A 26,711-nucleotide genomic window follows, 5' to 3' on the forward strand; every position below is an offset into this window, starting at 1 on the left:
TGTTTTAATGAGTTATGCATTATCATTATCACTTTCTCAACCTTTCTTGGAGGTTTTAATTCTTTGTCAGTCTCAGTGTTTGTCTGTCCATTGTTCATGACACCTGTTCTTTGCAATTTAGAGGGATATGTAATTAATGTTGAATACTGTTCAATATCATGGATATCGCCAAAAACAGATCCACTATAAGTTTATCCAATATTAAATGATCATGCATTTGATAATTTAACTGCTTTATGTTATGCAGAAATCCTTGGTGGATGGTAATTTAGATATTTAAAAATGTTTTCATGATATATGGGGAAACTAGAATTTTGAAGAAGAGCTGGGGATGCATTATTAGCTTGCCTATCTAAAATAAGAAATATAGACTTCTACTCTCAGTAAACTTACATTCCAAAGTATTTCAATAAAAAAAAATTAAAGTCAGATATTGACAAAGACCTGGATTTGAGCTGTAAAATTCTAAGACAATATTTCTGACAGAACCTCCTCTGTCAACAAAATATCCAAAAACTGTTTTAGAGTTTATGGATATGTTTATGGTATCAATCATGGTAATAGTTTCAAGGGTATACACTTACCTCCAAATTCATTGTTATAAATATTAAATATGTAAGTTTGGTGCACATCAATTATACCTCAATAAAGTGTTTTCTTTATAAATAGTGGCCAAAAACCAATATAAATTTTTATTTTAGCTATTTTCATACATAATGAAAAACTTACTATAAATTAAAAGGTTGCACTTATTGAATGTAGTCTTTATAATGACAGAAATCAACATAAAGAAAAAAATCATTGAACATTTAATCTTGGCATTAAAATGACAATTTAACTTTAGAAAAGTCACTTTATCTCTTTGTGCCTCTGTAAAATTAGTGTGATTATCACTTGGTCTGCCACATGGAGTTGTTGTGAATCTCAAATAAATTAACATATAGAGATGAGTCTTGAAGAGTTCCATTTCAATATAAATGGAAGGTATTAGTGCTAACTTGTGGGAGAGAGGTAGTGGCAGCTGTGATCTTGGGACTGACCTAGAAATGTAGAACAGGACTTACCAGACCAAATGCATGTCAATTATTAATTTTCCAGAGCCTAACTGTACTCACTTTTGACTATGACACCCTCTCTGGAAATTTTGTTTTGGTCTGAAATTCTCTACTTTATTAGCTTTTTGCTTCAGCGAACCTGTACAGTCGTCCCTTGCCACTTCACGCTTCGACTTTTGCGGCCTCACTTTATTGTGGATTTTTATATTTGAAAAAAAAATTTGAGGGAGGACTGCATATAAATAAAGAATCCTACTTCGGCCCTGGCTGGGTTGGCTCAGCATTTGGAGCATCGGCCTGCGGACCAGAGAGTTCCAGATTCGGTTCCCACTAGGGGCATGAACCAAATTAAAAAAAAAAGAAAAAGAATGCAGGCTGTTTTGATTACAGTCGCTTTGTAGTATAGCCTGATATCTGGTATTGTGATCCCACCTGCTTTGTCCTTCTTTTTCAAAATTGCTGTGGCTATTCGGGGACTTTTTGGTTCCATATGAACTTTTGAAGTATTTGTTCTAGTTCTGTGAAGTATGTCGCTGGTATTTTGATGGGGATTGCATTGAATCTATAGATTTCTTTGGGTGGTATGGACATTTTAATGATGTTAATTCTTCCAATCCATGAACAAGGTATGTGCTTCCACTTTTTTATATCTTCCATTATTTCTTTTTTCAATGTCCTGTTGTTTTCTGCAAATAGGTCCTTTACTTCTTTGGTTAAGTTTATTCCTAGGTATCTTAATTTTTTTTGCCGCAATGCTAAATGGGATTGTTTTTTCAGTTTCTCTTTCTGTGAGTTCATCATTGGTGTACAAGACAAATCATCAAACAGCAAGTGTTGGCGAGGGTGTGGAGAAAAGGGGACTCTAATACATTGCTGGTGGGAATGCAGACTGGTACAGCCACTATGGAAAGCAATATGGTGTTACCTCAAAAAATTAAAAATTGAACTTCCATTTGACCCAGTGATCCCACTCCTAGGAATATACCCTAAGAAGCCTGAAACACCAATCAGGAAGCATATATGTACCCCCATGTTCATAGCAGCACTATTTACAATAGCTAAGATCTGGAAACAGCCCAAGTGTCCATCAGTAGACGAATGGATAAAAAACCAGTGGTACATATACACAATGGAGTACTATGCAGCTGTAAGAAAGAAAGATCTCCTATCCTTTGAGACGACATGGAGGGACCTGGAAAGTATTATCCTAAGTGAAATAAGCCAAGCAGAAAAAGACAAACACCACATAAATCTCACTTATATACAGAATATAATGAACATACAGTCTGAGGAATACGATAGACCCAGAAACATGGAAGTAGGGCACAGACTGACATCCCTCAGAAAAGGGGGTGGGGGAGTGGGAGGAGCTAAACCACAGGACTTATATGCATGTATGCATGACCAATGGACATGGACAACAAAGACGGGGACGGGGCAGGGGTGGGGTGGGGAGGGGTGTGCCAATGGGGTAAAAAAGGAGAAACATCTGTAACAAAAAAATAAAAAATTAAAAATAAATAAATAAAAAAAAGAATCTTACTTTGCAGAAATTAATTTATTGTAGTAGAGTCTGAAACTAATTAACCATGATAAATGAGGGTTGACTGTATTTCTTTGTTTTATATTACACACATACACACTCACACACACACACACACACACACACACACACTACTTGAGGGCAACTAACTGTGGAGAAGCAATTTTATCAGCTGAAAACAAAAGGTCCTGTGTGCCTGCAAGAATTTGAAATATTTTTAATAATTGGTTGACATTTAGGCTGTGCCTACATGACAAACAAATGATTGGGAAATAAGTAAATTAAGATACATATGGGTATGTTAGTTAGTTTCTGAGTATGAAAATAATATGTGTGTTGCATCAAATTTCATCAAGAGACTTATGTCAAGCACTCGTGTTTAGGGGATATTGAAAGGCTGATTGCTTTCTCTTTAACCATCCTAGTCAGGTATTACCCTTTTGTATTTTTAACTTGATCTTTATTCTATTTTTGTTTCTACCTCAAAAGCAAGGGGGAGGGGAGTGATGAACAGTAAAGTTTTACATCAGATGTAAATGGCTTTACATTTTAGGATATAGTGTGTGTAGAGGAAAGAGCAATATGTTTAGCATAACACTACCTAGAAAATACTTGCCTCTTCCTTGTTATATGAACTTGGGCAAGTCATGTAACATCATTCAGCCTGTTTCATCACTAGTAAAGTAGAAATAATGACTACTCTGCTTTCATAGAATTACTATGAGAATACAGTTAAAATAGAAATGTATATAAACTTTGCTATACAACATTATGTAAATGTAGGATATTATGAATAAAATATTTTTAATAAGAGTGAATATATTGTTTGTTTGTTTGTTTTTCAATTCTGAAAAGGCAAAGATAAATAAAATAATTTAATTAACATTCTGTCCTTCTACAACATTTAGAATTAAGAAAAAATCACTTTTTGTTCTTTAAAATAGAATCTTAGGCAAATTCAAGTATACAATTTTAGTGCTGGAGGTCCAAGAACAGGACAGTCTAATATAAATTAAAGCAAATTGTTGTGGCAGAAATTCAGTTAGCGGGGAGAGACAGACTGCAATGCACTCAGAGGATTAGAAAAGGACTGTTTAATGTGCATTGGTACTTTCCCAGCAGAGTCACCTCCAAAGGCTGAGCCCTGAGTCTAGGTTCCAGCCTCTTTTACTCATGATAAGCCCCTTGGCTTTTGGGAGTCTTCTAGTTCCACTGTAGTTTAAACTTGGCAGATGGACAAAAATTACAAAAGCCAAGGGAATTACAAAAACCAAGGGTGGGGTCACTGCATTGCCTAAGGGGCTGCACCTGGCTTGCTTTCTCACAAAAGCCAGGGGCAGGGGCAGGGGCAGGGTCTTTGCACTGTGAGATCTTGCCTTCTCATTTTCCCCTCTGGATTCTCAAGCTGCAAACTGCAGACTTAGAGAACATCCTGGACAGGGAGTTCCCTTAGTGCTGCATGAGGAAGAGGAGCACAGATCTCTCTGACTGCTTCCTGCTGAAATGGGCATTGAAGGGGAGGGATGCAGCAACTAGAGTTTAACACCGTCCAGAGGAGAGTACTTGGGGGTCTAAGCAAGAAGAAATTAAACAAGTTAGCATGTTGAGAATACAAGGTCCAAACAGGAGCACTATAAAAAGCATTAAGAGAGGACCAGCTAACAGGAGTACCCAAGATGCCCAGTATTTGTTCCTTTAACTGCTGGGCCATGTCTCTATTTCTGATTTATTAACATAAAATCAACATTCCTTGCTTAACAAGAGGCATAGTCCTCCCTTTTCAGCAATCAGTAGGTCTAACCTCGTTCTATTTTGTCCTGTAAGGCTACTAAGGATACAGAGTCCAGTGCTGGGATTAGTCCAGCAGGTGACAATTCTTGATTCTACTGACGAAGTTCTCAGGCACTTGCCGTAGACCAATCAGCAGGTTTTACTATCCTCCTAAGGGTGACCTGCAGAGGACTGTTCTGGCTGGTGGTCACTCTCCAGGCAGGTTGATTGTCATGTGGCAGTTAAGCACCCTTCACCCGTGAGTGGTGGATTCAAGTATTCAGACCTGCAACCTTGAGAGCTGTGGGAGTGCCTGGTATAACTAAATAGGGCCCTTAGCAGGTTGATATGAGGGGTGCCCTTTTCTAGTCTTTTATTCAGACTTGTTCCACTGGTCTGTGGGGGTGTACAGTTATTCCCAAGAAAATGGGTATTCTATCAGTTACCCATTTATGTACCTCAAGAATGGCTTTTCCTAGTCCTTGTAGTTGTTTTTGGATTTCCAAATTTCCCAGTTCTTTTATATCCCCTTTGAATTTAATCAGTGGGGGAGGTCTCCCATATAAGATTTCAAAAGGGGGAACCCTATTTTTGCCCAAGAAGTACAACATGCTCACAAAAGAGCTAGGGGCAGTATATCAGTCCAGGACAGGTTGGTTTCTTGACACAGTTCTGCCACATTCTGCTTAAGATTTTGATTCATGCATTCTACTTTCCCCGAGCTCTGGGGAGAGTAGGCTGTGTGCAAATTCCAATGGATGCCTAAAGTTTTAGCCACCTGCTATTCTATTTATGCTACAAAGGCTGGGCCATCGTCTAATTCTATAGTCAATAACATTCCATATCTCTGGATGATGTCATTCAGTAGAGCTTTGGTTACTTCTCTTGCCCTTTCAGTACATGTGGGGTAAGCTTTAACCCAACCCAAGAAAGTACAGATGAAAACCAGGAGATATTTATTTCCTCTACTGGGTCTTATTTCTGAGAAGTCTACCTCTAGATCTTCATAGGCCATAGTGCTGGATCCCGGCTGGCCCGGTGGGGCCTTGTCTGGAGTTGTTTTGAGCACAGAAGAGGCAGCTGGGAGACCGAGACACAGAGGGATAGAAGTCAAGCAGTCAGGTAGTAGTACTGGCTTAATAAGGCTTCTAGTGCAGTTTTTCCCAGATGGGTGAGTTCATGTTGTTGGAAGACTAAGTGATGGGCTAAATTTTCTGGCATGTAGATTCTGTGGTCTGGGAGTATCCACCATCTTTCCTTTGTTATATTCCCCCCTTCTTGTTGTGTCCATTCTTCTTCCTGGGCCATGTATTTGGGGGTTGCAGGTGGTTCTGGAGCCAGCATGATTTTTGATGGAGCCGCCTGTTCTCTTTGAGCTTGTTTAGTTGCGGTGTCTGCCTGACGGTTTTTTCTGACACTGAGTCTCTTCTCTTTTGGTGTCCCTTGCAGTGCATGGCTGCTACCTCTCTTGGTTTCCAGACCACCTCCAACAACTTTAGAATTTCACCTTGGTTTTTTATTCCTTTCCCCACTGCAATAAGGAGTCCTCTTTCCTTATATATAGCCCCATGTATGGTGACAAATGCATATCGCTAGTCTGTATATATGTTTGCCTGCTAATCCTTGCTGAGTTCTAATGCCCTCACCAGGGCCCTTAGTTCTGCTCTTTTGGCAGACCAGTCCTCAGGGAAGGCCCTTGCTTCTGGAGTCTTAAAATCTGAAACTATTGCATACCCAGAATATCTTTTGCCCTCATTCATGTAAGTGCTACCATCCATGTACAAAATAAGGTCAGGATTTTGCAGAGGTTTATCTGTTAAGTCTGGTCGGCTGGAGTAGATTTCATCAAGTACTTTCAAGCAGTCATGCTTCGGGGCCCCAGATGCTATTTGCAAAAAGGTAGCAGGATTTAGAGTTTTTACTGTTTATAGACTTATTCGTGGGTTTTCACATAGGAGTCCTTGGTACTGGGTCATTTGGGCATGAGTTAGCCAGAGCTGTCCTCTTGCACCCATCAAGGTAATGACAGAGTGGGATACCTTAATGTTTAAATTTTGTCCCAACATGAGTTTGTCTGCCTCCTTGATTAGCAGTGTGGTGGTCACTAAAGCCCTCAGACAGGGTGGCCAGCCTGCTACAACCAGGTCAGTAAGTTACTGGTCTCTGCCAAGGCCCAAATTCCTGGGCTAGGACTCCCATGGCTATTTCATTCTTTTCCTGCATGAACAGGTTAAAGTCCTGTGATACATCAAGGTGTCCTAAGGCTGGTTCCTCTGTGAGCTTGGTCTTTATAGTTATAAATGCTTTCTCTTGATCAGGACCCCAGACAAGGGGCACCTTTTCTTCTCCTTTCAGGGTCTCATATAAGGGTTTTGCCAGTTCTGAAAATCTAGGTATCCATATTCGACAGAACCCTGCTGCCCCAATATATTATTGACTCTGTCGACAGGAAATGGGAACCAGAATAGCACAGACTGCCTGTTTTCTTTCGGCCTCTAGCATTTGTTTGCCTTGGGTGATCTTGAAAACTAAGTATTTGACTCTTTTTTTTTTTTTTTTTTTGACAAATTTGTGCCTTTTTCTTTGACACCTGATACCCAGCTTCTATCTGTAGCCTGAGTAAGGCCTTGGTCCCTTCCCAGCATTGGGCTTGAATGGGACTGGCCAGCAGGAGGTCATCTACATGTTGAAGGAGGACACATCCTAAGTTTTGTGCTGGGAACTTGGCTAAATCAGACACTAGTGCCTCGTTGAACAACGTTGGTGAATTTTTTAATTGTTGGGGTAGTCTAGTCCAAGTGAATTATTCTTTTGTTCCTGTGGTGGAGTTTTCCCATTCAAAGGTGAACAGAAGCTGGCTTTTGGGCACTAGTTGGAGGCAGAAGAAGGTATCTTTTAAGTCTAGGCATGTGAACCACCCTGCCTCAGAGGGTATAAGTCCTAATAGGGTGTATAGACTAGGAAGTGCTGAATGCACTGTGATAACCACTTCATTAATGGCCCTTAAGTCTTGTACTGGGCAATAGTCATTTGTCCCAGGTTTCTTTAAAGGCAGCAGGAGGGTGTTCCACAGGGACTGGCATTACTTTAAAAGTCCCCACTTGAGTAGTTTGTCTAGGTGAATTTGGAGCCCTAGATGTGTTCCCACGAAACCATGTACTGGCATATTTTGACAGCTTGGGCTCTAGGCTTCAGGTCAATCAGGATTTGGGCACGATTTTTGGCCACACTTGGTTTTTTGTTTTTGGTTTTTTTTTTCTGCCCAGACTAATGGTAATTCAGTCTCCAGTTCTGGGGCCACTGTTGGCCCATTAGGTGGGGAGGTATACAACCTCCATTTCTCTTTCCACAACACTGCCAAGGACAGGATCATCGGAGGGGTGTCCCCACCTAGGCATAGTTGTGCTGATCCATCCAGAGCACAGACTATTTCTGAACCCATCTTTGCTAGAAGGTCCCTGCCCAACATTGGTACTGGGCAGTCTGGCAGATACAGGAATTCATAAACTACCTAGTGGCCTCCCAACAGCATTTCTGGGGGCCACAAAATGGTCTATGGGCTTTGGTGCTGGTAGGCCCACGATGGTAACTTCCCACCCTGATAGGGGTGCCATCTTTTGTATTTGGACCCTCTTTCAAACATAAAGTCTACTGTTTGGCCCCCAACCTTCATTTTGACCATGGGCTCATGAGGGTCTAGTGGATAGAGTCCAGTCTCCCCTAGTCAGAGTCTATTTCTGCCAGGCCAATCAGATTGGCCTCTGGTGGTTCTGGCTGGTAGTAGCTGGGTAGAGCAGAAGATCCTGGTTTTTCTCGCTGGCGATTGGGGCACTCATTTTTCCAGTGTCTGGATCCCTTGCAGTAGGCACATTGGTCCCATCCTAAGGGTGTTTTCATTCTTGGTTCTTTGGTTCCTTGTTGTTGTTTTTTCAGTCCCACCAATGGAGCTGGTTGCCCCAAGGCTGGGGCTAGGAAAGCCACCTTCCCTTCCATTCTTTGGTCTGCCTCCTTTTTGGCCACTTGTTCAGTTTATAAAGACTTTATTGGCGATTTCCAGTAATTCGGTAACATTCTTCCCAGTGAATCCCTTTAACTTTTGGAGCTTTCATCTGATTTCAGTCTGTGTCCCTCCCAAAAAAAGGTAGCATTGACCATGCACTGGTTTTCAGGGGCCTCTGGGTCAAATGGAGTGTCAACTCAAGGCCTCACACAGTCTCTCATAGAAGTCAGCTGGACTCTCATCTGGTTTCTGTAAGACCTCAGAGGTTTTTGCCATTTTTGTGGGTTTCTTGGTCTCTGCTTTCACCCCTTGGAGGAAGATGAGTTGATATCTTACTAGCCAGTTTCTTTCTTCCTCTGTATTTGGGTCCCAGTAGGGTTCCTCGTCAGGTAAGGCCTCTGGTGCCCAAGCTTTAATGTCTAGATGTCCAGCTGGTGCCTGGGTCTGAAACCACTTTCTGGATTCTGTGACAACCTGCCGGTGGTCTTCTGTGTTGAATAGGGTGAGTAACAGTTGTTTACAGTAGACCCAGGTGGGGCAGTGAGTTTGGAGGATGGATTCCAGAGGGTCTATCATCTCTTGGGGTTTTTTGGAGTATGGTTGTATATGGCGTTTCCAGTTAAGGAGGTCAGTAGTGGAGAATGGCTGATAGTAGAAGACTAATACCCCCACTTGTAGGGTCCCATCAAGGTTTATTCTCTGTGGACCCCTTGTCTCCCACAGTGGCAATTGTATTGCCACTGGGGGTTTTGGTCCCTGGATCGCTGACCTGGGACATCTTCCCACTGGCTCTGGTGACACTGGCTCCAGTGACACATTAGTCAGTTGTGGAGGTGAGATGGATGGAGATGGGGTATTGGGCAGGTAAGGTTCTCCATCCATATGTAGGGAAGCTTGTGGCAGTGGAGGGCCTCTTTCAAATACCCTTGTACTATAGGAGGCCATTTTGTTCACCGTGAAGTCTTCCTTTCACCTTGTGCCATGAGGTCCTTATACTGTCCCTGACTAGTAATACAGAATCGGACCCAAGGAGGCCTAATTTGGGCTATTTCCAACCACTGGTCTATGTAGGGAAATTGGTTCGAATGGCTGAAGTCTCTAGTGACTACCCTATACATGGCTTGGACTGTGGGAACATCAAGGGTGCCTTCAGAGGACCATCCCACACCAAAGATGGGCCATTCTAATTCACAGAGGGTGAGCAATTTTCCAGGGGTCAATTTGACCTTATAATCTCCTGACAATCCCTTGTTAAAATTCTTTATCATACATTCCAGAACAGTGGGTTTAGAAGAACTTTCCCCCATAATGATATCTAAAATAGTTAAGCAAACCTCCCAGTGAACAGTGTCATAAGACAAACAGGAGGAAACTCTCATTTTGTCTGCCTGGCTGCTCCCCTCATGGGGATGTAGGCACCTCTTGGCATTGGCAGGTTGGTATAAATCCCTGACTAGGATCAGGTTCGCTGGTGGAAACAAAATGTCCTCAAGATCCTGATACTGTCCTTAGTCATATGAGGTAGCAATTAACTCACAGGTTGGGACTCATGCAGGCTCCATAACAGGCATTATAGAGCATGGTCACTCACACACACAATCACACAGAATTTAAACTTCCACCCAGGAATTCGCTATCCTGTGCAGCATCTGTGCTGTTTGGGAGGTGATCAAGCCCCACCTCCACCCTAGAGGTGGGCCTGATCCTGGTCTTGGGTCCCTGCAGACACTTATCAATCTGATGTCCTGTCAGGCTTTTCTGTCCTCCCTCGAGTATGTTGGAGCACAGCAGTGGCCAACTACAGTTGGGCCCAGCAAGGATCAGGGTCCAGTGAAATCACTGGTGGTGCACCTTCCTTTCCATTGTAAGGGCCCCAAAATAGTGGCTTCTTCCTGCTGGCTTTCGACAATGGTGGCTCAAAAGGCCAGTGTGGCTGTTGGTTTTCCCGGTCAACACACTAAAATGTTGTGGCAGAAATTCAGTTGGTGGGGAAAGACAGACTGAAATGCACTCAGAGGATTAGAAAAGAGCTGTTTAATGTGCACTGGTGCTGTCCCAGCAGAGTCACCTCCAAAGTCTGAACCCTGAATCCAGGTTCCAACAACTTTTATACATGATGAACCCCGGGGCATTTGGGGGGTCTTCTAGTTCTGCTGCAGTTTAAGAGGTTGGTGGATATAAGGGAATTACAAAAGCTAAGGGTGGGATTGCTGCATTGCCTAAGGGGCTGCACCTGGCTCGCTTTCTCACAAAAGCCAGGGGCGGGGTCTTTGCACTGTGAGATCTTGCCTTCTCAAAATAAAGAAAACTGTACCTGAACATATGATTCTGGTGCTCTTTCTGTCCTCTCTCACTGCTTAGACAGCTCTTTCTGTCCTCTCTCACTGCTTAGACAGCTAACCCATAAAATAACCCTGTTTGGTTGTTGGGACTAGCACATGAGCTCAGATACAACTGTGATTGTGAGTTGTCCAGAAGAATGTGCAGGTTTAGGGGTATTGTTATTTTTTTGACTGCAGGGACAGTTAGAGACCCAGAAATTTTGACATCAGCTATTTGGTCTTACCCTGTAAGGATTTGCAAGTAATCAGTGGATTTCCTCTGAGCTGAAAGTAGAACATTTAAAATCCATAAAAGTGTTTCTAAATCATTGTGGCAGCTGTTGTGTGTGTGTTGGGGGCAGGTGCTGCATTAAAAGGAAATCTGATCAATCTAATCAAAATAAGGAATCTGAAAAAGAAAGAAGGAAAAGCTACAAAATATAACAAGTACTAAAATTTATTTGAAAATAAAGAAATAGGCAAAGAGATACTATGCAAATGCCCACAATAAAATAATAGGATTGACAGAATAAATATCAGAGCAGAATTTAAGATCAAATTCAGCAAATAAGATGAATAGTGAAATGATTGTAGTAAAATTAAAGTGACTATATAGTTTTTATTTAAACTGAACACTTTCGGGAGGCATTATGAGTAATTCTTGGACAATAGTAATAAAGAATATGCAATAGCTATAAATATTCTAACATGAAAAATAGTAACAAAATACAAAATAGCAGAAAAAACATATTATGCAAGGAGAAATTGGTAAAACCACGGTTGCAATAGATGATATTAGTACAGTCGGCCCTTGTTTATCGCAGTTAATCAGTTCCAGACTCCACCTCAATAAATGAATTTTTGAGAATCAGGATTCTTTATTTATACAAGTTATCCCTCGCCACTTCATGCTTTGACTTTCACGGCTTCACTCTATCATGGTTTTTTCAAATATAGCTGCGAAAGTCGAAGTGCGAAGTGGTGAGGGACAACTATTTACATATATATTTCAGTATTTGAAATGCTAAGTAAATTTAAAATAAGAAAAATAACCTCAATAAACTGGAGATAAAACTGAACCCTACAAATAGAGAATACAAATAGCTATGATACATGGAAGGAAATTGATCATGCATTTGTCCACAAAAATGTTAATAATAATAATGATTAAAATAAGAATAATACATTATTTCAAGCAACTACCCCATAGAATGGATATTATATTAGGTCATTCTCTTGACTACACTTCAGTAAATTAAGAAATTAACAATAAGAAGCCACATCCTCAAATTTAAATGCTTAAAAACATTTAGTTAAACCCTGGCTGGTGTGGCTCAGTTGATTGGGGCATCACCCCGTACACAAGAAGGTGGTGAGTTCAATTCTTGGTCAGGGCACATACCCAGGTTGTGGGCTTGATCCTGGTCAGGGCATGTGTAGGAGGCAACCAACCAATATTCCTCTCACATCAATTATTCTCTGTCCCTCGGTCTCTCGCTCCCTCTCCCTTCCTTCCCTCCTCTTTTTAAAATAAAGTTTTAAAAAGTTCTTAAAAGCCCAACTGGTGTGGCTCAGTGGTTGAGCATTGACCCATGCACCAAGAGGTCACTGGTTTGATTCCTGGTCAGGGCACATGCCCAGGTTGTGGGCCAAATTCCCAGTAGGGGGCATGCAGGAGGCAGCCAATTGATGTTATCTCTCATCAATGTTTCTATCTTTCTCTCCCTTCCCCTTCCTCTTTCTAAAATCAATAAAGAAAAAAAAAGTTCCTAAAAACTTTTAGTTAAATAAACTCTGACTCAAGGTAAAAAAGTAAAATTATTTACAAAATGATGAAAATAGGAATATTTCATGTCAATTACAGGCATACAAAGTCAGAAGAATATAATCTTACAAGTTAAATTATTTAAAATTAAGATTGAATACAATGAACTAAATATTGAACTTCAAAATGTAGTAAAAGATAATAAAATGAACCCAATGAAAGTAGAATAAAAAGATTAATAAAGATATAAAGCAAATATAGAACAAAATTAAATGATGAAAATCAGACATGTGGGTAAATAATGTCAAACTGTGACTACACAGAGTGAATATGGTTGCCTAAGGCAATAGTCATTTAATAAAACTATGTTTCCCAGTTCAATATAACCAAACTTTATAATAGATAAAATATTTTGAAGCCATGGCTTTTAAAAATTGTTTATGCCAGAGAACATATACTGTTTCACTTAAAACATATATTCTTTCATTTCTATCACTAGTCCATCTGACACCCTGACCCCAGCTGGCTGTTTCCTCTTTAGGTCATGGCAAACTAGAACATAATTTTCATTTCAGGAACAAAAATCCAATTTCCAACATTGAGGCACTACAAAAAGCCAGTAACCTTTCTATCACCCCAAATGCTTAAGTTCTATGGAATAAGTTTGTTTTAGTTGCTGTTAAACTTTAGCATACTTCATCATTCTTTCTCACTTATGCTAAGAAAGAAAAAAATAGATGAAATGAATTAGCTGAAACCTCCAAGACCATTTCCCAAGTCATATGTCAGTGAGAGAGAGGAAAAAAAAATATTAACAAAACACTTTACTTAAAAAAATAATACTTTTAAAAATGCCTCATTTTGGTCTTACCTTTTCTTATTTATTTAATGTGGAATATACATGGAATTCTCAATCAGTATACAATTGGGTACAATGCACAGACCATTTATTTGGTTGTCAGCAAATACTCATTTTTTAGTTCCAATTAGAGGGTCAACAAATGTAAATAAGATTCTCGATAACTCTGAAACAGGATTTTCCAAAAACTTAATAAGTAGGTTTATTTGCTAATTGAATTGGTGATTATTATATTTTTTTCTATTTTATTGAACCTATCACATGTCCTCCAGTATCTTCAAATCTTTCTATATGCTCCCTTCATTACCTCTGCATACCTATTTTCATTTGTGCCCAAATATTCCATCTTCCCTCCTTTAAGCATAAACTTTCTTTTTTTTTAAATTTTCATGTTATTAATGTTTTTTTATTAATTAATTTTTGTCACAGATGTTTCTCCTTTCCCCCCAACTGATTCCCCCCTACCCCTCCCTCCCTGCCGTGTCCGCAGTTTGTTGTCCATGTCTACTGTTCATGCATACATGCATATAAGTTCTGAGGTTTATCACTCCCCCACCACCCCTCTTCTGGGGATTGTCAGTCTGTACCCCACTTCCACATCTCTGGGACTATCCCATTCCTCAGACTGTTATGTTCATTATATTCCACAAATAACTGAGATCATATGAAACTTGACTTTCTCTGTTTGGCTTGTTTCACTTAGGATGATACTTTCCAGATCCCTCCATGTCGTCTCAAAGGATAAGAGTTCTTTCTTTCTTACAGCTGCGTAGTACTCCATTGTGTATATGTACCACTGCTTTTTTATCCATTCATCTACTGATAGACACTGGGGCTATTTCCAGATCTTAGCTATTGTAAATAGTGCTGCTACAAACATGGGGGTACATATATTCTTTCTGATTGGTGTTTCAGGATTCTTAGGGTATAATCCTAGAAGTGGGATCACTGGGTCAAATGGAAGTTCAATTTTTAACTTTTTGAAGTAACACCATATTGTTTTCCAGAGTGGCTGCACCAGTCTGCATTCCCACCAACAGTGCACTAGAGTCCCCTTTTCTCCACACCTTCGCCAACACCTGTTGTTTGATGATTTGTTGATGGCGGCCATTCTGACAGGTGTGAGGTGATACCTCATTGTTGTTTTAATTTGCATCTCTCTGATGATTAGTGATGATGAGCATTTCTTCATATGTCTCTTAGCCATTTGTATGTCCTGTTTGGAGAGGTGTCTATTTAGTTCCTCTGCCCATTTTTTAATTTGGTTCTTTGTCCTCCTTTTGTGGAGTTGTATGAGTACTCTATATATATTGGAAAGTAACCCCTTATCTGATATATCATTGGCAATTATGCTCTCCCATACAGTGGGTAGCCTTTCTGTTTTGATGATTGTATCTTTTGCTGTGCAGAAGCTTTTCAGTTTGATGTAGTCCCATGTGTTCATTTTCTCCTTTGTTTTTATTGCCTTAGGTGATGTGTCAGTGAAAATTCTGCAGCGTATGATGTCTGAAATTTTGTTGCCTACAATCTCTACTAAGATTTTATGGATTCATGAGTCACATTTAAGTGTTTTATCCATTTTGAGTTTATTCTAGTGTAGGGTGTAAGTTGATGGTCTAGTTTCATTTTTCGGCATGTAGCTGTCCAATTTTCCCGGCACCATTTATTAAACAGGCTGTCTTTCCTCAACTGTATGCTCTTGCCTCCTTTGTCAAATATTAATTGAGCATATTGCCTTGGGTCCATTTCTGGGTTCTCTGTTCTGTTCCATTGGTCTATATGCCTGTTCTTGTGCCAGTAACAGGCTGTTTTGATTGCAGTAGCTTTGTAGTATAACCTGAAATCTGGTAATGTGATCCCTCCAACTTTGTTCTTCCTTTTCAAGATTGCTGTGGCTATTCGAGGTCTATTTTGGTTCCATATGAAGTTTTGAAGTACTTGTTCTAATTCTGTGAAGTATGTCGTTGGTATTTTGATGGCGATTGCGTTGAATCTATAGATTGCTTTGGGTAATATGTACATTTTAATGATGTTAATTCTCCCAATCCATGAACAGGGTATGTTCTTCTACTTTTTTTATATCTTCCTCTATTTCTTTTTTTAATGTCCTGTAGTTTTCTGCGAATAGGTCCTTTCTTTCTTTGATTAAGTTTATTCCTAGGTATCTTAAATTTTTTGCCACAATGGTAAATGGGATTGTTTCTGAGTTTCTTTTTCTGTGAGTTCATCATTGGTGTATAGGAATGCTATTGATTTCTTAACGTTAATTTTGTATCCTGCTACTTTGCCAAATTCATTTATTAAGTCTAGTAAACTTTTGATGGACTCTTTGGGGTTTTCTATGTATAGTTTCATGTCATCTGCAAATAATGACAGTTTCACTTCCTCCTTTCCAATTCGGATCCCTTTTATTTTTTCTTCCTGTCTGATTGTTGTGGCTAAGACTTCCAGTACTATGTTAAATAAGAGTGGCGAAAGTGGGCATTCTTGTATTGTTCCTGTTCTTAAAAGAAATGCTTTAATTTTTGCCCATTGAGTATGATGTTGGCTGTAGGTCTTTCATATATGGCCTTTATTATGTCTAGATATGATCCCTCTCTTCCCACATTGATGAGCATTTTTATCAGAAATATGTGCTGGTTTTTATAAAATGCTTTTCCAGCATCTATTGATATGATTATGTGGTTTTTATTCTTCATTTTATTTATGTGGTGTATCACGTTTATTGATTTGAAAATATTGTACCAGCCTTGCATCCCTGGGATGAATCCCATTTGGTCATGGTGGATAATTTTTTTGGTGTATTGCTGGATCCGATTTGCTAGTATATTGTTAAGGATTTGCGCACCTATGTTCATCAGAGATATTGGCCTGGAGGTTTTTTTCTTTGTAGTGTCTTTGTCTTGTTTTGGAATTAGAATTATTCTGGCTTCATAGAACAAATTTGAAGTCTTTCTTCTTCTTGAATATTTTGAAATGGTTTGAGGAAAATGGGTATTAGTTCTTCTTTGATTGTTCGGTAAAACTCCCCCGTGAAGCCATCCGGGCCTGGGCTTTTGTTTGCTGGGAGAGTCTTGATTACATCTTCAATTTCTTCTGTTGTTAATGGTTTGTTCAAGTTTTCAATCTCTTCCTTTTCCAGTTTTTGGAGACTATGTGTTTCTAGAAATTTTTCCAGTTTGCTTAGATTGTCGAATTTGTTGCCATATAAGTGTTAATTGTAGTTGTTAACGATCTTTTGTATTTCTGTGGTGTCAGTTGTTATCTCTCCTCTTTCATTTCTGATTTTGTGTATTTGGGTTCTCTCTCTTTGTTTCTTGGTGAGTCTAGCTAAGGGTCTATCAATCTTGTTTATCTTTTTGAGAAACTAGCGCTTTGTTTCATTGATCCTTTGAATATGTTTTTTTGGTCTCTATGTCATTTATTTCTGCTCTGATCTTTACTATTTCTTTCCTTCTACTTGCTCTGGGGTTTGCTTTTTGTTTACTCTCTAGTTCTTTAAGTTGTGAGGTTAGATATTCTATTAGAGATTTTTCTTGTTTTTGTTTGTTTTTGAGGTAGGCCTGCAGTACTATGATGTTCCCTCTCAGAACTGCTTTTGCTGAATCCCATAGATTTTGTGCTGTTGTGTCTTCATTTTCATTGGTTTCCAGAAAGTTTTTGATTTCTTCCTTGATCTCCTCAGTGACCTATTCATTGTTTAATAACATGCTATTTGGCTTCCATGTGTTCAAATGTCTTTGTGTGTTCTTCTTGTAATGGATTTCTAGTTTCATGCCACTGTGATAGAGAACATGCTTGGTAGGATTTCAGTCTTCTTGAACATGTAGAGACTTAGTTTGTGACCTAACCTGTGGTCTATCTTTGAGAATGTCCCATGTGCACTTGAGAAGAATGTGAATTCTGTAGTTTTGGGGTGTAATTCTCTGTAGATATCTATTAAATCCATTTGGTCAAGTGCTTCATTTGGAGTCTTTTTTCCTGGCTAATTTTTTGTCTAGAGGATCTATCCACTGATGTCAGCGAGGTATTGAAGTCTTCTTATATGATTGTATTGCTATAGATTTGTTCTCTGAAGTCCTTCAAAAGATTTTTAATATATTTTGGTGCCCCTCTATTGGGTGCATATATGTTTATCAAGGTTATATCATCCTGTTAGATGGATCCTTTCAATATTATGTAGTGGCCTTCTTTGTCTCTAGTTATGGCCTTCATTTTGAAATCTATTTTATCAGATACGAGTATTGCTATCCCAGCTTTTTTTTTTTTTTCCCTTTCCATTTGCTTGAAAGATTTTTTTTTTTTTTTTTTTATGGCTTTGTAGTATTCCATTGTGTAAATGTACCATGGCATTTTTTTTTTTTTTATGAATTTTTATTTATTTTTTTGTTACAGATATTTTACCTTTTTACCCCATTGGCACACCCCACCCTACCCCCCCTCCACCCTGTCCCCGGCTTAGTTGTCCATTTCCATTGGTCATGCATACATGCATATAAGTTCTGTGGTTTATCTCTTCCCACCCCCCCACCCCCCATCCCCTCTTCTGAGGGATGTCAGTCTGTGCCCTACTTCCATGTGTCTGGGTCTACTGTATTCCTCAGACTGTTATGTTCATTATATTCCGTATATAAGTGAGATCATGTGGTATTTGTCTTTTTCTGCTTGGCTTCTTTCACTTAGGATAATACTTTCCAGGTCCCTCCATGTCGTCTCAAAGGATAAGAGATCATTCTTTCTTACCGCTGCATAGTACTCCATTGTGTATATGTACCACTGCTTTTTGATCCATTCGTCTACTGGTGGACACTTGGGCTGTTTCCAGATCTTAGCTATTGTAAATAGTGCTGCTATGAACATGGGGGTACATATATTCTTCCTGATTGGTGTTTCAGGCATCTTAGGGTATATTCCCAGCAGTGGGATCACTGGGTCAAATGGAAGTTCAATTTTTAATTTTTTGAGGTAGCACCATATTGTTTTCCATAGCGGCTGTACCAGTCTGCATTCCCACCAGCAGTGTATTAGAGTCCCCTTTTCTCCACACCCTCGCCAACACTTGTTGTTTGATGATTTGTTGATGGCGGCCATTCTGACAGGTGTGAGGTGATACCTCATTGTTGTTTTAATTTGCATCTCTCTGATGATTAGTGATGTTGAGCATTTCTTCATATGCCTCTTGGCCATTTGTATGTCCTGTTTGGAGAGGTGTCTATTCAGCTCCTCTGCCCATTTTTTAATTGGGTTCTTTGTCTTCCTTTTGTGGAGTTGTATGAGCACTCTATATATATTGGAAATTAACCCCTTATCTGATACATCATTGGCAATGATGTTCTCCCATACAGTGGGTTGCCTTTCCATTTTGATGATTGTTTCTTTTGCTGTGCAGAAGCTTTTTAGTTTGATGTAGTCCCATGTGTTTATTTTCTCCTTTATTTCTGTTGCCTTAGGTGATGTATCAGTGACAATTCTGCTCCGTATGATGTCCGAAATTTTGTTGCCTACATTTTCTTCTAGAATTTTTATGGAGTCACGGGTCACATTTAAATCTTTTATCCATTTTGAGTTTATTTTTGTGTATGGTGTAAATTGATGGTCTAGTTTCATTTTTTTGCATGTAGCTGTCCAATTTTCCCAACACCATTTATTAAAGAGGCTGGCTTTACTCCACTGTATGCTCTTGCCACCTTTGTCAAATATTAATTGAGCGTATTGCCTTGGGTCCATTTCTGGGTTTTCAGTTCTGTTCCACTGGTCTATATGCCTGTTCTTGTGCCAGTACCAGGCTGTTTTGGTTACAGTCGCTTTGTAGTATAACCTGATATCTGGTATTGTGATCCCACCTACTTTGTTCTTCTTTTTCAAGATTGCTGTGGCTATTCGGGGTCTTTTTTGGTTCCATATGAACTTTTGAAGTATTTGTTCTAGTTCTATGAAATATGTCGTTGGTATTTTGATGGGGATTGCATTGAATCTATAGATTGCTTTGGGTAGTATGGACATTTTAATTATGTTAATTCTTCCAATCCATGAACAGGGTATGTGCTTCCACTTTTTTATATCTTCCTCTATTTCTTTTTTCAATGACCTGTAGTTTTCTGCAAATAGGTCCTTTACTTCTTTGGTTAAGTTTATTCCTAGGTATCGTAATTTTTTTTTGGCAATGGTAAATGGGATTGTTTTTTCAGTTTCTCTTTCTGTGAGTTCATCATTGATGTACAAGAATGCCGTCGATTTCTTGACGTTAATTTTGTATCCTGCTACTTTGCCAAATTCATTTATTAAGTCTAATAGATTTTTGATGGAGTCTTTAGGGTTTTCTATGTACAATATCATGTCATCTGCAAATAATGACAGTTTCACTTCCTCCTTTCCAATTTGGATCCCTTTTATTTTTTCTTCATGTCTGATTGCTGTGGCTAAGACTTCCAGTACAATGTTAAATAAGAGTGGCAAAAGCGGACATCCCTGTCTTGTTCCTGTTCTTAATGGAAATTTTTTTAGTTTCTGTCCATTGAGTATGATGTTGGCTGTAGGTCTTTCATATATGGCCTTTATTATGTCGAGATATGATCCCTCTATTCTTACATTTCTGAGCGTTTTTATCAGAAATGAATGCTGGATTTTGTCGAATGCTTTTTCAGCATCTATTGATATGATCATGTGGTTTTTATTCTTCATTTTGTTGATGTGGTGTATCACGTTTATTGATTTGCGAATATTGTACCAGCCTTGCATCCCTGGAATGAATCCCACTTGGTCATGGTGAATAATTTTTTTGATGTACTTCTGGATCCGATTTGCTAATATTTTGTTCAGGATTTTGGCGTCTATGTTCATCAGGGATATTGGCCTGTAGTTTTCTTTCTTCGTAGTGTCTTTTTCTGGTTTTGGAATTAGAATTATGCTGGCCTCATAGAACGTGTTTGGAAGTCTTCCTTCTTCTTGAATTTTTTGAAATAGTTTGAGGAGAATGGGTGTTAGTTCTTTTTTGAATGTTCGGTAAAACTCCCCCGTGAAACCATCTGGGCCTGGGCTTTTGTTTGCTGGGAGAGTCTTGATTACCTCTTCAATTCCCTTCGTTGTTATTGGTCTGTTCAAGTTTTCTATCTCTTCCGGAAATAGTTTTGGGAGACTGTGTGTTTCTAGAAATTTGTCCATTTCGCTTAGATTGTCGAATTTGTTGCCATATAGTTGTTGATAGTAGTTGTTGACGATCTTTTGTATTTCCGTGGTGTTCGTTGTTACTTCTCCTCTTTCATTTCTGATTTTGTGTATTTGGGTTCTCTCTCTTTGTTTCTTGGTGAGTCTAGCTAAGGGTCCATCAATCTTGTTTATCTTTTCGAAAAACCAGCTCTTTGTTTCATTGATCCTTTGAATTGTTTTTTTGGTCTCTATGTCATTTATTTCTGCTCTGATCTTTACTATTTCCTTCCTTCTACTTGCTCTGGGGTTTTCTTTTTGTTTGCTTTCTAATTCTTTAAGTTGTGAGGTTAGACAGTCAATTAGAAATTTTTCTTGTTTTTTGAGGTAGGCCTGTAGTGCTATGAACTTCCCTCTCAGAACTGCTTTCGCTGCATCCCATAGATTTTGTGTTGTTGTGTGTTCATTTTCATTGGTTTCCAGGAAGTTTTTAATTTCTTCCTTGATCTCCTCGGTGACCCATTCATTGTTTAATAACATGCTATTTAACCTCCATGTGTTGAAATGTCTTTGCATGTTCTTGTTGCAATTGATTTCTAGTTTCATGCCATTGTGATCTGAGAAGATGCTTGATATGATTTCAATCTTCTTGAACTTGTAGAGATTTAATTTGTGTCCTATCATGTGGTCTATCTTTGAGAATGTCCCATGTGCACTTGAGAAGAATGTGTATTCTGTAGTTTTGGGGTGTAATTCTCTGTAGCTATCTATTAAATCCATTTGCTCTAGTGCTTCATTTAGAGTCTCTGTTTCCTTGCTAATTTTTTGCCTAGAGGATCTATCCAGTGCTGTCAACGGGGTGTTGAAGTCCCCTGCTATGATTGTATTGTTGACGATTTCTCCTTGGAAGTCCTCCAGAAGATTTTTAATATATTTTGGTGCTTCTATATTGGGTGCATATATGTTTATCAAGGTTATATCTTCCTGTTGGATAGATCCTTTCAATATTATGTAGTGGCCGTCTTGTCTCTAGTTATGGTCTTCATTTTGAAATCTATTTTATCAGATATGAGAATTGCTACCCCAGCTTTTTTTTGCTTTCCATTTGCTTGGAAAATTTTTTTCCATCCCTTCATTTTCAACCTATGTGAGTCTTTTGTTGAGAGGTGGGTCTCTTGTAAACAACATATAGATGAGTCATGCTTTCTTATCCAATCAGCTACTCTGTGTCTCTTTATGGGAGCATTCAATCCATTAACGTTTAAGGTGATTATTGATATGTACTTATTTATTGCCATTTTTGTTTAGTGTGGTTCTATTTTTCCTCCCATTTCTACTGCTAATTACAGCATTCCTTTTAACATTTCTTGCAGTGCTGGTTTGGTGCTAATGTATTCCCTTAGCCTTTTTTTGTCTGGGAAGCTCTTTATTTGACCTTCTATTTTGAATGATAGCCTTGCTGGGTAGAGTAGTCTTGGATTCAGATTCTTGTTTTCATGACTTTGATTACTTCATGCCATTGTCTTCTGGCCTGTAGTGTTTCTTGTGAGAAGTCAGCTGAGAGCCTTATGGGGTTCCCTTTGTAGGTAACCTGTTGCTTATCTCTTGCTGCTTTTAGGATTCTCTCTTTGTCTTTAATTTGTGGCATTTTAATTACTATGTGTCTTGGTGTGGGCCTGTTTGGGTTCTTCTTACTTGGGACTCTCTGTGCTTCTTGAACTTGAATGCCTTCTTCCTTCACCAAATTAGGGAAGTTTTCTCTCACTATTTTTTTGAATATATTCTCTATCCCTTGCTCATTTTCTTCTTCTTCGGGGACTCCTATGATGCAAATATTATTACGTTTCCAGTTGTCCCATAGTCCTCTTAAGCTGTCTTCCTGTTTTTTAATAGTTTTTTCCTTTTGTTTTTCTGATTGGTTGATTTTTTCTACCCTGTCTTCTAATTCACTGATCCGGTCCTCAGCTTCCCCTACTCTGCTTTTTAAACCTTCCAATGTGTTTTTCATTTTGGATATGTCATTTTTTATCTCTTCTTGTTGGTTTTTAATTTCCAATTGGCTTATTTTCAGTGTCTCTATGTCCTTACTCATGCTGTTCAGCTTCCTCAAGATCATGGCTCTGAATTCTAGCTCTGTTAACATGCCTAATTGCTCCACATTGATCTCATCTTCGGTGGAGGTGTCTTGCTCTTTCATTTGGCTTCTGTTTCTGTGTTTCACCATTTTGGCTATCACTGTGGGCTTTGGAGCCTGTCAAGTTCTCCCTGTGGGTGTTGGTGTTCTGCTGTTTGTGGCTCCCTCTCCTGTGTTTAGATGAGCGAGGGAGGACCCACGTTGAACACCACTGTCAAGTCTTCCTTTCCTGGTTAAAGTTGCCAGCCCAGGAAACGTACTGTTATCCTCTAGCTTTTTGCCTGGAGGCTAGCAGTCTAGGTTACTTGATGCGTTTTGGGTTGTCAGTTGATTGAAAAACTCCCTCTGGTGCTCAGCCAAGGGGCTCTCACGAGGGTGGGGCAGATGCTGGTCTTTAGTGAGCCTCAATTAGCACTTCAATGGCCCACAGGGTGGGGTTGGATTTCCGAGGGAGGGGCTGCTGCCTCTCCTCAGAGCCCTGGGAAGGAGCAATACGGCCACCGTCCTGAGTGGCTGCACTCAGCCAAAGCTCTGAGCACCCTCCAAACCCCGAGTGTCCCGACTCAGTTCCAGTCCAGTCCGCCCTCCCTCCGCCGGAGCCCAAGGTGAGTGGCTGTGGCTGTTTCAGCCTCTGTCCCGGCTGTGCTGTGGGGCCGCCTGGGAGTGTAACCCGAGGGCGCCACTCCCAGCTGAGGCCGCTGCCGAGCTGCCGACCGTGGGCTCCCAGCCCCGTCTCACGCCTTCGCAAGCCTACCGGGATCGAGTCGGTGTCTCTCGTTGTACAGTCCTTGAAAGCTGCTTTTCTATTGGTTTTTCCCGTCGATATGTCTGTGTTATAGTTGTAATTCCAGTTTGGTTCTGGGAGAAGGTCTGTGTAGCTCCGTTCACTCCGCCGCCATTTTTCGGTCTCCTCTGCTTGAATGATTTTTTTCCATCCCTTCACTTTCAATCTATGTGAGTCTTTTTTTATGAGGTGGGTCTCTTGTAAACAACATATAGATGAAACATGCTTTCTTATCCAATCAGCTACTCTTTTTCTTTTTATGGGAGCATTCAATACATTTACATTTAAGGTGATTATTGATATGTCCTTATTTATTGCCATTTCTGTTTAGTGTGGTTACATTTTTCTTCCCATTTCTCCTGCTAATTACAGCAGTCCCTTTAACATTTCTTGCAGTGCTGGTTTGGTGCTAATGTATTCCCTTAGCCTTTTTTCGTCTGGGAAGCTTTTTATTTGAGGTTCTATTTTGAATGATAGCCTTGCTGGGTAGAATAGTCTTGGATTCAGATCCTTGTTTTTCATGACCTTGATTACGTCATGTGTTTCCCTTCTGGCCTGTAGTGTTTCTTGTGAGAAGTCAGCTGAGAGCCTAATGGGGTTTCTTTGTAGGTAACCTGTTGCTTATCTCTTGCTGCTTTTAGGATTCTCTGTCTTTAATTTTTGGCATTTTGATTACTATGTGTCTTCTTGTGGGCCTGTTTGTGTTCTTCTGACTTGGGGCTCTCTGTGCTTCTTGAATTTGAATGCCTTCTTCTTTCACCAAATTACGAATGTTTTTTGTCACTATTTCTTTGAATATATTCTCTAACACTTGCTCATTTTCTTCTTCTTTGGGAACTCCTATGATGTGAATATTATTATGTTTCCAGTTGTCCCATAGTTCTCTTAAGCTGTCTTCCTGTTTTTTAATCATTTTTTTCCTTTTGGTTTTATGATTGGTTGATTTTTTATACCCTGTCTTCTAATTCACTGATCCAATCCTCAGCATCCTCTACTCTGCTTTTTAGACCTCCAATGTGTTTTTTATTTCTGATATGTCATTCTTCATTTCTTCTTGGTGGTTTTTAATTTCCAACTGGGTGATTTTCAACATTTTTATGTCTTTCCTCATGATGGTCATGTCCTTACACATGTTGAGCTTCCTCAAGATCATGGCTTTCAATTCTAGTTCTGTTAACTTGCTTAACTGTACCTCATTTATCTCATCTTCAGTAGAGGTCTCTTGTTCTTTCATTTGGCTTTTGTTTCTGTTTGTCACCATTTTGGCTATCATAGTGGGCTTTGGAGTCTGCCAAATTTTCCCTGTGGGTGTTGGTGTTCTGCTCTTTGTGGTCCCTCTCCTGGGTTTGGATGAGGTAGGGAGGACCCACTTTATTTTATTTATTTTTTTTATCCTCACCCGAGGACATTTTACCATTTTTTTGCTCAGGTAGAGTGGGAGGGAGAGAGAGGAACAGAGAGAGAGAGAGAGAAACATCGATGTGAAAGGAACACATCGAGTGGCTGCCACCCACACGACCGACCAGGGCCGGGGACAAACTGCAACCAAGGTACGTGCCCTTAGCGGGAACCGAAACCGGGTCTCTCAGGACTGCAGGTCGACCCTCCAACCACTGAGCCAAACCGGCCAGGGCGGGAGGACCCACTTTAAACACCACTGTCAAGTCTTAGCTTTCCTGGTTAGTGTTGCTAGCCTAGGGAATGGTAGTTATCCACTATTTTTTTTTTTTCCTGGAGTTTATTAGTAGAGATCATCTGAAGAACCTTGGTTTCTGAGTTGTCTGAAAAACTCCCTCAGGTGCTCAGTGTAATTGATTTCCAGAGGGTGGGGCAGATTCTGGTTGTTAATGGGCCTCAATTAGCATTTCAATGGCTAACCAGTTGGGGTTGAATCTCCCATTGAGGGGCCACGGTCTCTCCCCAGGGCCCTGGGAAAGTGTTAGATGACCACAGTCATGCATGGCTGCACTCAACAAAAACTCTGAGCACCCTACAAAACCCAAGTACCTCCACACCATTGCAGTCCAGTCTGCCTTCCCTCTGCCAGAGCTCAAGGTGAGTGGCTGCTGCCAATTTAACCTCTGTCCAGACTCTGTGTTGTGGAGTCACCTGGGACATTTAACCTGAGTGCACAGCTTGCAGCCCAGGGTAGCCGAGGCTGTGGCACCAGCCGAGGGCTTGCACCCAGCCGAGTTCGCAGGACTCAGCCGCAGTAATCAGACGCAGCGGAGGCGGCAGCAGCTTTCAGCTGAGTCCTTTCATCCCAGCCGAATCCGCTGGTTCCAGCCCAGGCTACTGCGGACCGTGGGCTCTCGGTACCCTCTCGCATCCTCCCAAGCCTACCAGGTTTGAGTTGGTGTCCCTGGTTATGTGGTCCTCCAAGGTGTCTTTCGATTGCCCCTTCCTGACGATTTGTCTTTATTTTTGTTGTAAATCCAGTTTGGTCCGGGGAGATGGTCTGTGTAGCTCCATTCACTCCGCCGCCATTTTATCTATTGTCCTAAGCATAAACTTTCAATACTCCTAGATAAGCTCAACCCCTCAATTTGTACACTAAGTCTCTTTCCCTGTTCCCTATGTATGGACATGAATCCAGTACTTCTTACCTTCACTATCAATGTTTCCTTCTCTAATGGGTTATCTCCATCAGCATACAGACTTGGTTTATAATTGTTATATATAATTGGCTACATGATGAGCATATATCTGTGTTTAGTCTAGTGATAGAAGCTGTGAGAATATTTTTACACAAAGTAAATGATGTGCCCCTTTCCTTGGTGGAGCTTATATACTGCTTGACAAATCATTACTGACCATCCTTTATTTTTTCATAGTGCTTTCCACTTCCTAGTGGGGTAAGTAGAACAGGTATTATCAAAATCCTCATAATCATCTCTTCATCCTCTTTCCTCATCATCATCTTTATCATAAATTAATATAGAAGCAGCTAACATTTAATGAACATTTATTATATGCCAAGTGCTAAATGTGTCACATACCTTATTTTATTTAATTTTAAAAGGCCTCCTCACATAAAAGTTATGTAATTTGTCTAAAAAGGAACAAGCAAAATTTGAATTCAGGTCTATCTAACTCCAAAGCCTTCTTTTTCATTCACCTTTTTTAAACAAAGAAACAGGCTCACAGTGTGTAAGTGACTTGACTTGTGGGAGACATTTTGCATGGTATCCATTTTGTTAAAATCTGCTCTGCCATCTCCTGCCCCAAGGCAGGATATCTCTGCATTATCTCTGCATTTCTTTAAGTAAAATCTGCTCTGCCATCTCCTGCCCCAAGGCAGGATATCTCTGCTTTATCTCTGCATTTTGAACCATTT

Source organism: Molossus molossus, unplaced genomic scaffold, assembly GCF_014108415.1.
Source record: "Molossus molossus isolate mMolMol1 unplaced genomic scaffold, mMolMol1.p scaffold_m16_p_2, whole genome shotgun sequence".
Classification (NCBI taxonomy): domain Eukaryota; kingdom Metazoa; phylum Chordata; class Mammalia; order Chiroptera; family Molossidae; genus Molossus; species Molossus molossus.